The 12749-nt window shown below is 36.6% G+C and overlaps 1 protein-coding gene across 3 annotated transcripts in view; it reads left to right on the top strand.

The window, feature by feature from the left end:
* DGKB (diacylglycerol kinase beta) overlaps nucleotides 1–12749 on the top strand; it is a 331032-nt gene that overhangs the window by 6696 nt on the left and 311587 nt on the right. For 2 of the 3 annotated variants that reach the window (XM_030234719.2, XM_030234706.2), the window contains exon 2: nucleotides 9557–9740. The exons of the other annotated variant lie outside the window; for it this stretch is intronic. The gene's annotated coding sequence lies outside the window, so the exon portion shown is untranslated. The remainder of the gene's footprint in view (nucleotides 1–9556; nucleotides 9741–12749) is intronic. 3 annotated transcript variants of the gene reach the window in all.

Raw genomic sequence — 12749 nt, 5'->3', positions numbered from 1 at the left:
TGAATCTTACATTTGTGACTGAAAGGGCTGTCCATCTCAAGGAAGGGATGACCCTTTCAGTACCCTAATGTGATGATATATGGAGACAGTAAGTTCTGCATGATTAATCCAGGACCCTGACTAAAAGGATAATGACTCCTATGGGGGTGGAGGAATGCTTTTATAATCTGGAAACCTTGAGAGCTTCTGTAATTCATCCATAATTCATCTACCATTTTAAAGTAAAATTAAATAAAAGCATTGTTTTCTTAATCCAAAATAAACTACTGTGGAACATGGACTTAATGACAGCAGTCGTAGAACTTAGACATTCCAGCTTTGTTTATTTGTACTAAAATCAGATCAAAATCTGTGTATCCTGACAAGTTACAACTCTTTGGATTTGCTATTCGGTCAAGCTCCAGTTTGTCTTGCATTATTTACATTCTTGGCTGGTTTTCACTGGAGAGCATCACAAGCAGGAAAGGTTTTCCAATTCTTGTACATATTTCTTGTCACGTTCTGCAGTTTTCATTCAGATTCAAATGCTTCATCCCTTCCCCATATAGAGTTCTTAAATTTATTCAGGAAAAGTTTCATTACTCCTCCCCTGGTCTTGTTTGCTGCTCTCATTCTTTGGAAATGCAAATATGTATTTGACAGAGCAGGTGCCATCTCTTTTAAGCTGAGAGCAAATTATTAACCCATGAAGGAATGAAATGCTGTTCCTCTCCAGGGAACTTGATGCCCATATTCCAATATGAGATCTTGTTTCTGAGCCTTGTGCTTTCATATCAACATGTATGTTGATAACTATGCTTCATAATAACAAATGAATATGAATCACATGTGTAGATAATTATTGCATGGTGATATCAAAATTTATTTTCATCCAGCTCTATGTTTGAGGAACATGTGGACAGTGTACAGAGAGATGCATTTAACCTGTGTGTTTACTTTCTTTATATAACCTGAATGTCTCAAACACTTTAAACCAGTGTCTTCTACAGCCATTTAAATGTTTTAGGGATATGCAAGAAGTAGTGTGGCTGTTTTAAAGAAGGTTCCTTGTGCAAAGCACAAAATTCAGAGAGATTTTAAACTGTTGAAAAATCAAGCAGCTGAAGGCAGAACAGCTGTGGTAATGATTTTCAACCTGTGGGTGTTGAAGAAAAGAAGATAATACTGAGTTTTACTTTGTCTTAAACAATGTTGTCATTGATTCTTCAGATTTAAGGCATACTCCGCTGAATATTTTTTTAATTTTAAGATAGCCTAAGAAAATGGAAGAAAAGGAGGGAAGGAAAGTTCATAACTGCATAACCTTTCTAACTTCAAACTTTAAAAGCTTCATAATGCTATTAAGCACCTTAAAATGGTTGCAAATAGCATGATGAAGACCTTATATATGATCATTAAGTTTTTCATGGAGAAGAATCTTGTGTATTGTAGATGGATTCTTTTGAAGAGTTGATAATGCACATTACATTCCTCAATATTGTTGAAGTTGGATTCTCTAAATGATGGCAAGCACGATTACAACTAAAAGGAAAAGGGATGTTTACATTGGTTATTATATAGATATTTTTTAAAACTATATATTGCCAGTAAAATACTTTGTTTGGATGCCTTTTCTCTGTTTTTGTGGGAAGTATGTGTTGTGTATGTGGCAAGTGAACACCCACACTACATAGCGGGGTAAACATTGTAGCATTTAGTTATTTTTTCCAGAGAAAAAGAATTACTCTTCATCAGTTTGTCTGTTTTTGTTATTTTGTTTGGTTTGGGGTGGGAGGGGGGGTTTTTTGTTTGGGATTTTTGTTGGGTTTTTTTTCAGCACATCGTACAGAAAGTTCACTGTGGCTTATATATATCCTTATCAAGGTAATATTAGTGAGGCAGGTGAATAGGATTGTTCATCCTTCTTAAAAGCATAAGGATAGCTTTACTGGATGAAAGCCTGCCTGGACTAGTATGATGTTCCCAGTGATTATCAAGAAAAGAACAGAAGAATAGGCTGAGGATGTCCAAAGTGTTCCTTCAGGTTCCAACACTCTGTACACATTTATTATTTTATAGCTATCTGAGATAGGCCTCTTTTATTTTGAAGATGGAAGAATTCTAGTGTGCTCTTATTTTTTATGTTCCCTCTTTCTTGTCCTCTTTTTCCAGTTCTGCTGTAATCAATTTGGAAATCCAAAAAAGCTCTGCATGGTATTCCAAATGCAAGTATACCCAGGATCTATACAAGGAAATACATTGTTTTATTCTGCATTTTTTTCTGAATACTTTTATTTTTGAATGCTGTCAAGCACTGAGCTGATCTTTGCTGATTGTAATTCAAATTTTTCTTGTGTTTCTGAGTGGTAACTCATCAGTGATGAGCTCACTGATCATCACTTTAAGTGTATTGCTACGATTTTTTTAATGTATATTACTTTAGATTCATCAATGCTGAGGTATATAAATCTATTCCAGTGGGAAGTGGAGGATAGCATTAGCAAGCAAGAGAAAGGACAATCAGACAATTAGAGGATTTAGTACCTATATAATACCTAAATTCCATGTCAACTCTCTAAATCTTTTCCTGTAGTTGTTCTTAAAAATATTTTGGTGTCTGTGTTAAATATGTTATTGGTATGGATATATTAACAACTAGAATTATGACTTATTAATCCATTGGAAAAGAGCTGTTTTTCTTTGTGAATAATACATGGTGAACTTAATTTTTTTAAAAATATACCCTATGCAAGAATATAATGTATCACACTTATCTTGCATAAGTTTACTCATTTAAAAATTATTAAAAACAAAAATATTTAAAAAATATTTTTAATATTTTGAAAGTTTACTTTTTTATTTGCTTTTCTGTGTTTTCAAATCTTCTAATCTTAACCTAATGCAAAATATTCTGCTGCCTAGTCCATAAATACTTGGACTTTGTTGCATTAGAACATGGGTGTGTTTATATAGGTATGTGTGCCTTCTATATAAATTTCTATTGACTACATGCTGAAAATGGCAGCAAATATTCATTGCAGTTGTGAACATAAATAAATTTATAGCTGTCAGAATCCATCTGACAGTTTAGTCACTTACAAGAACTGCACTTTGAAGTAGTAGCTAGAGAAACAGTTCTGACCCAAGTGATTAACCCTAGCTGGGGTCACATTAGATCTGAATGAAGTGCAGTACAAGATAAATGTTTTTATTTCCATCATATGCCCAACAGAAACCACCTCTGTAACTGGGGCTATGTGTGTATGCATTACTGCTAGATATTTGGCATTATATTGCAATATTTCTGTGATTATTCTTACAAAAATCAACATCACCATGGTCATCCTCTTTTTATAGAGCAGTGGGAACATGTAGTGGGTTTTGATCACATGGACCATTGTGCCTAGTCACTTACAGCCTGAGGAAACATGATATTAGATGGCTCCTGCAGATTGGGGTTCAGTGAGCCTCAGTTTTGCACACCCTTATCAGAAGCCACAGAATGTCCCTATAGAGTCTTAAACATAACCTAAGATATATAATACAAGAGTAGGTCATTAAAGAAATGATGTTACAAGAAGAGAGGACCAAATCCTCAGATAATTTTAGTTTAGAATAAAATCTAATAGTGAGTCTGTCTGCCTTCTGTGCTTATCTGTGAAGATACTTAGGCAAAGCTGTTACTGTCGTAATTTTTTTAACATCTCATATTTAAATACTGAAGAGGTTGTAAACAGCATTACATCTTAAAATGTGACTATTCACACTAGAAGGCTGTTTCCAAGGATTGTACTTCTGTGAATTTGATGATCACACATAATTTAAAAGACTATATATCCTATAAATTATTCTGTATGAACTACTTATCATTACTTATAATGCTTGTAAATAATAATGCTTATAAAGTATGTAGCTTGGAATTACATAATTTTTAAAAATCCTTTTAGTAAAAGTTACAGTTCTGTGACATGTTATATAAATCCTATAGGAATATTGTTTGGTATTTCATAGTCTGAACTAATGAGATAGACCTGTGCCCCTTGTTAGGTGTACAGTAAAAGAATTTACATTACAAAGAAATAGAAGCAATTTTAGCTCATGAAGATATGTTTTGGCAAAAACTATTGAAAAGTTTCTGGACTAGTAAAATTAATGAATACTGGACGCTGTCAGATGACTGTATTAGTGTGTGGATCTGAACTTAAGAGGGTAAATATGATAAAGCAAGGCAGCGGTAAATGAGGAAGGCTGATGCTGACAGACTCCTGTTCCTACCCCTGTTAAAGTTTACTTATTCTAAATATACTGAGATACAAGCAATGTTTCTTAAACTTAGAAGTTTTGATGAAAAAAAATGATGTATAGCTTAAAATCAGTGCACCATAATTCTTACTATTGTGGTGTGACCTCTGGTGTTGTGAGTTCATTTTCTGTGTGTTTTCTCTAAGCTGTATTTGTGTCATTTCCCTTGTAGCAGATGCATGAAAAGCATATATGGATAGCCTCTAAAATGCTCATACTTTGAGGGAGTTAGATTACCTGCCCCTGGAGCTAGAACTTTTTAATTATTCTTCTGTTTGTCTTGACCTTGCTATATTGAAACTGTTTACAATTCTGTTTTCTAGAAATTTGCAAAATATGTATATTAGTTCTTGGAGAATTAAAATTTCAGTTATCAATCTCAGATACAGCCCTCTGTCCTAGACCACTGCTGTTTCTGTATACTGCTCTGCATTGCTAATTAGCTATGCATTATATAATTTTTTTTTTCTGTTGTATAGATGCTATATGGTGGTAGCAGTCTTAGAAATATGAAAATCTAGAGAATTCTTTAGTAACAATTATATAGTTCTCATACTGCATTAAAATACATACTCAGTCATACATTTTTAAAATAAAAATCTCAATCTCTATGTGTAAGCCTTTTCCTACACCATGGAGTCACAGAGTCAGTGAAATGTCCATCAGATGAGCTCAGCTCAGAGTTGAGCTTATTCAACTTCCCTTATTGTACATTCTTTTTTATAATATTTTGTAAGAAATACTTGTTGCATTTCCTCAAACAGACCCCCAGAAGAGCAGCTGACAACAGTTGTAACTAGGTCTGTCTTATACTCCATCTTACATCCTCTGACTCTGCTGCTGCCTCCTCCATTTCCATGGCCTTGAGCTGTTCCTGCTTTTCTTTTCCACTGGATGTTGATAATGCTCTCGAGGTATAGGAACTGTGAAAGTGGGACCTGCTTGGCCTCACTTCAAATGGTGACAAGGCACTGCTAGTGGTGACTGTGGTGGAGGCAGCTACAGCAGAGAAAAATTGAATTTTTACTCTTCAAGTCAGCTATTTTGTGGGGGTTTTTTGGTGGTTTTTGTTTTGTGAGGTTTTTTTTGGGTTTTTTGCTTGATTTTTTTTTTAATGTGTGTGTGTTTGTTTTTGTTTCTGTCATTGTTTTTTGGTTTTGATGTGGTTAATTTATTTGGCTGTGAGTGTGTGTGTGTCCCAAGACTGGGGGAAGCTGGCATGTTAAGGAAATGAAGGGGAAAAAAAGAAATCATTACAGTATTTATTTCCTGAATAATTATTGCCTTGCAGAGTAGGTGAGAGCTTCCCCCCTCACCCCACTCTTCTGAAATGGAATTCCAGTAAAACTTGAGAATGCTTTCATGTGTTTGATTTAATTGTGTCATTTTTAAATTTCTACATCTACTTTGGTTAGTACAGACTTGATATAGAGGGTAGGGAGTTTGCTGGTCTCCTTTTACCAGTGGACAGTCACTGCCCAGATTGTCTCATAAGACACTGTCACACTGGATTACATTTTCTTTCAGTGTGGATTGGCTGTATTTCCATAACAAAATATTTACTTTTCTACTTGGGATGATTACAACAGTTAGTGATACGTGAAGAGTCATTCTCCTTTCCTATTTACAGAGCGTTGTGGCTAACATTTAGCAGTGTGTAAAAGTGAGCAGCTCCTAGGCAAAGATGCTTAGAGTTGAATGAGTCTTTGCTTTTCAAATGAAGGAATGGACTGTATTATTTGTATACATTTCACTCTGATGATTGCTTCTTTAGACGCCCAAAGTGCTACTGTGAAGGATGGTTGTGAGAGAAGATAACAGATTGACTGCCAGAGCAAAGCAGAAGTAAAAGCTTGTATGAACTTCTCACACAATCAAATATATTCTGTCATTCCCCCCCACCCCAACTTTTGTGTGTATGTGTGAGATAGATGTTTAGAACCACTTTCTTGATAGGTTAAAACACAGTGATAAATGGTTGTGTGTTTGAGAGATACTCTGGAAATGCGATTGGGCTTTTCAAAAACCTGTTGACCTGAGTGGAAACATAGTGATCATGCCTTGCTCATCAGAGAAGGAGCACTACATCTGCTGATGGGTCCTCTTGAGTCACTAGAATGCAAGAAAAGGAGGAGGAATATTCAAGAAGGTCACACTCCTCCTGAAGGGTGAAAAGAAGCCAGGACTGCTGTGCGTGAGCTGATGTGCTGTGGCTTTGGAATGGGTAGAGCAAGGAATCTTTGAGGGCATAAACTCAGCCCCTAGGGAATTCCAGAGCCCAAGAGGAACAAGCAAACTACTGTGGTGAGAAAGCAACATCCAGTTAGAGAGAAGTGAAGTGGTGCTCAGAAGAAAGAAGCACAGTGGTATCAAGGATAAATTAGAGGCTGTCATGTCTGGAACGTGTCAAGGGCATAAAAGGTTCTTTGGCAAGGGAAAGAAAGATGTGTCTTCCTGTTGATGTTGAAATTACTGTGATTTCATATCAAGTTGTGCGAAGTTTTTTATTATGTTTTGCATGTCTTTTTTTTTTTTTTTTTTGTTTTTAATTGCTAGTATCCCAGTTTGGATCTATTTTGACAGGCATTTCATCTGCATGACTAAAGCCATTCTAAATATGAAAAAGAAATGCTGCCTTACATCATTCATATTCAAACAAACCCAAACCAGACCAGTCCCAAACCCAGATCACCCACGTGTAGTGGTGTTGCAAAGTTAGGAGGATGGGAGGTAGATTCCATATACATCTGAGGTATTTTAGAATTGCTATTTATATCTATAAAATTTTCCCTAACAAATACTAATAATCCAAGAACATTGGCTGTGCTATGAAAAGACTGGAATTATTAGATAACAGCCATTTAATGAAGTTCATAGGAACTTTTGTTCTTTTTGTAACTCAGACTTGGGATAATGTGAAGCCATACTGATGCAGAAGGTTATTGTTCTTTTGAAAGGGGTTTCAGATTACTTCATCAGGGAATTTCTGGGCATGTTCCTCTGTGTATTTGTTACAAAGTAACGGATTTGGTGCAGTGTAAATAAGGATGGTATGCTTCTTTATATAAAGTATTTGTTTATATAATCAGAAATCTGAACTTTATGCACGCTTTGGTGTTTTACTGAGATCTCATTTACAAAAGTAACCAAAGAAGGAAGGTCATGGTGTTGTTGCAGCATTAAAATTTATAGTTGCATTTTGTGTCAGAGAAACAGTCTTAAAAGAGAGTAGACAATAACAAGACGTGACAATACGTTTTCCTTTCTTGATGTTGTGTAGAGCAGGTGAACTGCATTTAAGTGAAATTTGTTCACAGTATTGACACAGGCTAAAACGATTGTCCCACTCCTTCCTCCAGTCCATGGGCCTTTGTGTGGCTGTGTCATCTTCACTGTTTGCTGTGTATCTTGTGAAGAAACTAAGATGTCATTGGTGAAATATGGAGGTAGTATTAGACTGTCAGATCCCAAACTTTTTGCTCATGGCCTTTGGGCCTCTCCAGGACTGGGGCTCCATGGCTGCTTACTTTTTGTGACATGGATGATGCTGTTGGCTGCTCTGCTACTGCCACAGCATCCCAGGGTGTTACTGATGGGGATGTGAGTGGAAGGGAAGGGAGCCAGCAGGACTCGTCTCCTGGGAAAGCTGGGGCTCCCTATGTAGCCCCTGCATCGTAGGGATCCTTACCTGCTCTGCAGCCATGGAGCTCTTTCCCTCATGTTACAGTCTGTCCATGAAACCTTCTCAGCCACTTGGGAATAGATGAATGTTAAGGGCATAACTTCGTGGTAATGTTACAGCTTTCTAAATTTTTCAGAATATTTTTCATGAAAAGTATTTAAGCTAGGTAGAAAAAGTACTTTGGGACATGTTGTTCCATTTATTTTTTAAGACTATCCTCCACAGAAGTCACTGGAGAGTTCTTAAAACAGATGGCATGATGTGGGCCATTGTAATGCAATTTTCTTTGGAAAATTCTGTGTCTCAGGGCAAATTTACCACAAATGGAGCAATCGTGATGTCCCGTAAAAAGAAGACGTGTTTTTGCAACATTTGATAGATCTGAAAAGTATGCATAACTCTGCCAAGCAAGCAAGCCTTCTATTTTCAGTAAAATATTTTGGGGCTTTTGGAGTAATTTGAAAATGCTAGTACAGTAACTGCTCTGAGTATTTAGGAATATGTAGTACAACCAAAATTTTAAACATCAATAAATACAGTATTACCTGAAATCGTGACTGTCGAGAAGACATGTTTGATCTTTCTCCCTAGAATTTTTGGCAGAAAAAGAATAGATGTTTTTTGTTAATACAGTTTACTGGAACATTTTATTTCATATGTATGGATTTTAAGTCCACAAAGCAAAGGAATACTGCATAATAACAAAACGGCAATACTATAGAATAATCTTTCTGATTCACAAATAATCTTATTTGTGAATCAGATTTATCTCATCTACTATCTGTGCTTGGATTTAGTAATTAATTAAGCAACTGCTACAAAGGAGATCTGCTGCTTTTATTTTTGATACTTATTGTTAAAAAGGCTAGATAAATTTTGTGAATAATTAAAGTAGGGATGAAATATGTAAAAATACATGAAATGATACTTATTTTCATGAGAATATTCTGATGTGTCCATATAGAAATACTTATTTTCATAATTTCACCTGTATCATAGGTAGGTTTCTAAGCACTAACAATGACAGGATAACAGTTATGTTCAATAAACTTACTTTGAATAAAAGTGAAAATAGGAAACATAAACATATAGTGTATATGTATTTACAACAGTGTCTTTTACAGTGAATTTTTAGGTACACTAAATCAATGTTTTTAATTCTTCTAAGATGCCAAAAGAAATAACTTTCTTATTTTAGTTGTGCCAATTTAAGAAATGTTAGCTAAATCTAGTGATGCAGTTTGTGCCTGGGAACCTTGAGAACTGGAAACTGCTAGCAAACATTAGACATCGGTAATAATCTCTTGAATAATCTTTTGTTTTGTGTGTCTAAGAAGGCCAAAATCTGAAAAAGGCCAAATACATTGAGTACTCCTTTGCTTCCAAAAGCAGAGGATTTGGGTTTTGCAGTTTTGTCTTCCAAGCATCAACAGCTTTTATAATTTCTGTTTACTCTTCTTCAGGTACATCCCTATTCTTCCCTTACAGGGAACACAGCACAGCAGTTGAGATTCAAAACAAAGTGATCTGTATTTGGTTTTGGCACATTGTTCAGAATCTCCATCTTCCTTTTTTTTTTTTTTTTTTTTTTAGGGTGCTTTTAGTGGGATGAACAAGTGGATGCATTAGGAGAGTTGCTGGTCTTTGGGGTGTAGACTCAGCCCTGGGCACCCCCACCCAGCACCATTTTGAGCAGAGCTTGGCTTGTGCTCTAAGGGATGGAGCTGCTGGAACTGGATGGGAGTTGTGGCATTTTCTAACCAGGTCCCCAGCATGGGTGAGTGCAAAACCAGGACCCTGAAGCAGACCACAGTACAAAACCTCAAGAAATCTGAAAAGAACCCCAGATTTCTAGAGTGGTGCTATTGTTATGTATATGTAGTTAAATCTGTAAATGACAAGGTTTCATCAAAAGTATCTGCTTCCTCTGAACTGCTTCATTTGTTAATTAATGGTGATTAACCAAAGCTAGCTGTACACGAGAGACAGGAATTTTAACTAAAATTCTGAGGCTTCATTAAAAAAAATCCATGATAATTTTTATAATCTACAGCTCTATTTTAAGTTATTAAATATATTTTTTAGGCATTTAGACTTAAATTTACCAGTTCCAACTTGATATGATAGACAAAAATAAAGCTGTTAAGAAGTACAACTGTTCTATTGATTTGCATAAACTAGCATGGTGTATGTGTTTAAATAGATTCAGTTACAAATCTCAGTTCAGTTCCTGACTTTTCCATAACATGCTTCCTTTGTGATAGCAAGCAAATTATTTAAGAAAATATTCTTCAGTGTGTCTAGTGATGTTGAAATTCAGTAAGTAATGCCAGCTGAGATCTAGTCACTTGTTAAAATTCACCACTAGGTCTGTATTAATTTTTAGGAATTTCAGTTCTTTACTTCCTTTCTGTGAACTGGAATATTTCTCCTTTTCTTATTTTCTAGTCCTTGTACTTAAAAGGAAGTTGGTTGGTACCATTGTCCTGTTTGTGATACAGTCACAGAATCATACAATGGTTTGGATTGGAAAGGATCTTAGCCCCCCAGCCCCCCCCAACCATTGTTCAGGACACCTTCCACCAGACCAAGTTGCTCAAAACAGAACCTAAGCTGACCCTGAATGTTTCTGGGAGTGAGAGATCCATTACCTCACTGGGCAACATGTTCCAGTGCTTCGCTACTCACACTAAGAAATTTCTTTCTGATATCTAACCTAAACCTCCCTCTGTCAGTTTAAAGTTCCCCTATTGCTACCTGCACTTGCAGAAGTCATCTTTCTTGTAGAACCCCTTTAGTTACTGAAATGCTGCTGCATGGTTTCCCTGGAGCCTTCTTCCCCCAACCACCCCAACTTCACAGGGAAGGGACTCCAGCCCTCTGATCATCTTAGTGTCCCTTCTCTGGACTCACTCCTGTAGGTCCATGTGCATTTTTGGGGCTTCAGATCAGGATGTGGCACAGCAGGTGGGGTCTCACCAGAGCAGAGCAGAGGGGCAGAATCCCTCCCTTGCCCTGCTGGCCATACTGCTTTGGATGCAGCCCAGGATACAGTTGGCTTTCTGGGCTGCAGGTGCACATTGTCGGATCATGTTGTGCTGCTTGTCCTTGAATATTCCAAGTCTTTCTCCCCATGGCTGCTCTCAATCCATTCTCTGCCCAGACTGTATTTGTGCTTGGAACTGCCCTGACCTAGGTTTGGGACCTTGTACTTGGACTTCTTAAACTTTATGAGGTTTGCATGGACTCACCTCATAAGCCTTTCAAAGTCCTCCTGGATGTCATTCCTCCCCTCCAGTGAGTAAATCTTATCTCAGTTTCTGCTTTTGTAATACAAGCACTGAACTTCTAGTTATGTTGTTAATACTTGACATTTTTTATCTGTTTCATTGGTCTAGCCAGGCTGTAAAGAATGAGCAGGAAAATGAAGTGTGTTTAGGCACTGGATGTCAGAGTACAGGCACTGTAGTTTGGGTCAAAAAAGCAATAGGTTCCCTAGGCTGCATAATTTCAGCCCAGTTCATTTTAACTCTGGGATTTCTGCCTGTGCAGTCTAGCAGCTAAGTGTAAACAATAGTACCTCAAATTCTGACTCACAGGTTTATATGGATGCTTGCCACCTGAGAGTGGATCACCTTTCTCAGTGGTGGTTTTTATTTGTTTGCTTTTTCTTCTTGCAGCTAGTGGTAATTTTTTCTTGGGTAAAACACCCCTTGTAACTTGGCATGCCTCAAATGAGAGAACAGAGGGGCTGTCTTGATCACTGTAAATATAAGCAAAACCTCTTAATTATGAAAGCTACTGGAGTACAGCAAAATCAGTTCTGTGAATATCCATTGGAACATATAAGCAAGTTTATTTTAAGTTAATCTTATATTTTGGAGGATGGAGGGTTTTTGAAGCTTTAGATGGTATTTGGTGAAGGTTCTCAGAAGATACAACTTGTGTTTCATGAGGAAGTATAACTTTATCATTTAAAATACAGCCTTTGGAAAAAGAACATCTTATGAATTGGTTTTAAATAACAAATTTAAATAGAATATTTTTCTCTTTTTTTAATGACTTGAACTATACAAAAATGGGACGACATTAGTTAACTGAGTGACTTACAGATTACCTAGCTGTGATATTCTTGTGCTATTAAGAGAGTGTAAGTAGAGCAAACTCTTTTAGGCTTATTTCATATGTAGAAGGATTCAGTTCTGCATATTTTAATACAGGGCATGTGAAAGGAATGACTAATAAATAACAAATTACTTATTAAACAGATATTCTTTACTGTGAGGGTCATGAGTCACTGGAACCTGGTGAGGCTCAGGAGACTGCCCAGAAAGGTTGAACACCTCCATCTGTGGAGGTGTTCAAGGGCAGGTTGGATGGGACTCCATGAAATCTGGTCTAGTGAAAGGTGTCCCTGCCCTTGGCAGGGGTGTTGGAACTGGATGATCTTTAAGGCCCCTTCCAACCCAAACCATTCTATGACTATGATTTCTGTAAACATAACTGTTTTAAAAATTCACACATTCTCCAATTGATGGCAGCGAGTTTTACATGGGTGGCTCCTGGGAAGAGTGTTACATAAGTACATCCTCTGCCTGTTAGTAAGAGCAGACAACACAAGGGACTTTGGAAGATCTCTTTGTTTGAAAACTTTCATGGATTGAATCAGAAAGGCAGAAAAGAGAAAAATTCTTAACCCCTAAAAAATCTGCTTTTTAAATTTTTTTTTTAATATTCTTGTCTTGCAAGATTTCAATGGAATTCAAGCTCTGTAATATAAATATTC

This window comes from Serinus canaria, chromosome 2 (assembly GCF_022539315.1).
Source record: "Serinus canaria isolate serCan28SL12 chromosome 2, serCan2020, whole genome shotgun sequence".
NCBI classification, from domain to species: domain Eukaryota; kingdom Metazoa; phylum Chordata; class Aves; order Passeriformes; family Fringillidae; genus Serinus; species Serinus canaria.
The sequence above is the reverse complement of the archived record's forward strand: the minus strand, read 5'-3'. Positions and strand labels throughout refer to the sequence as shown.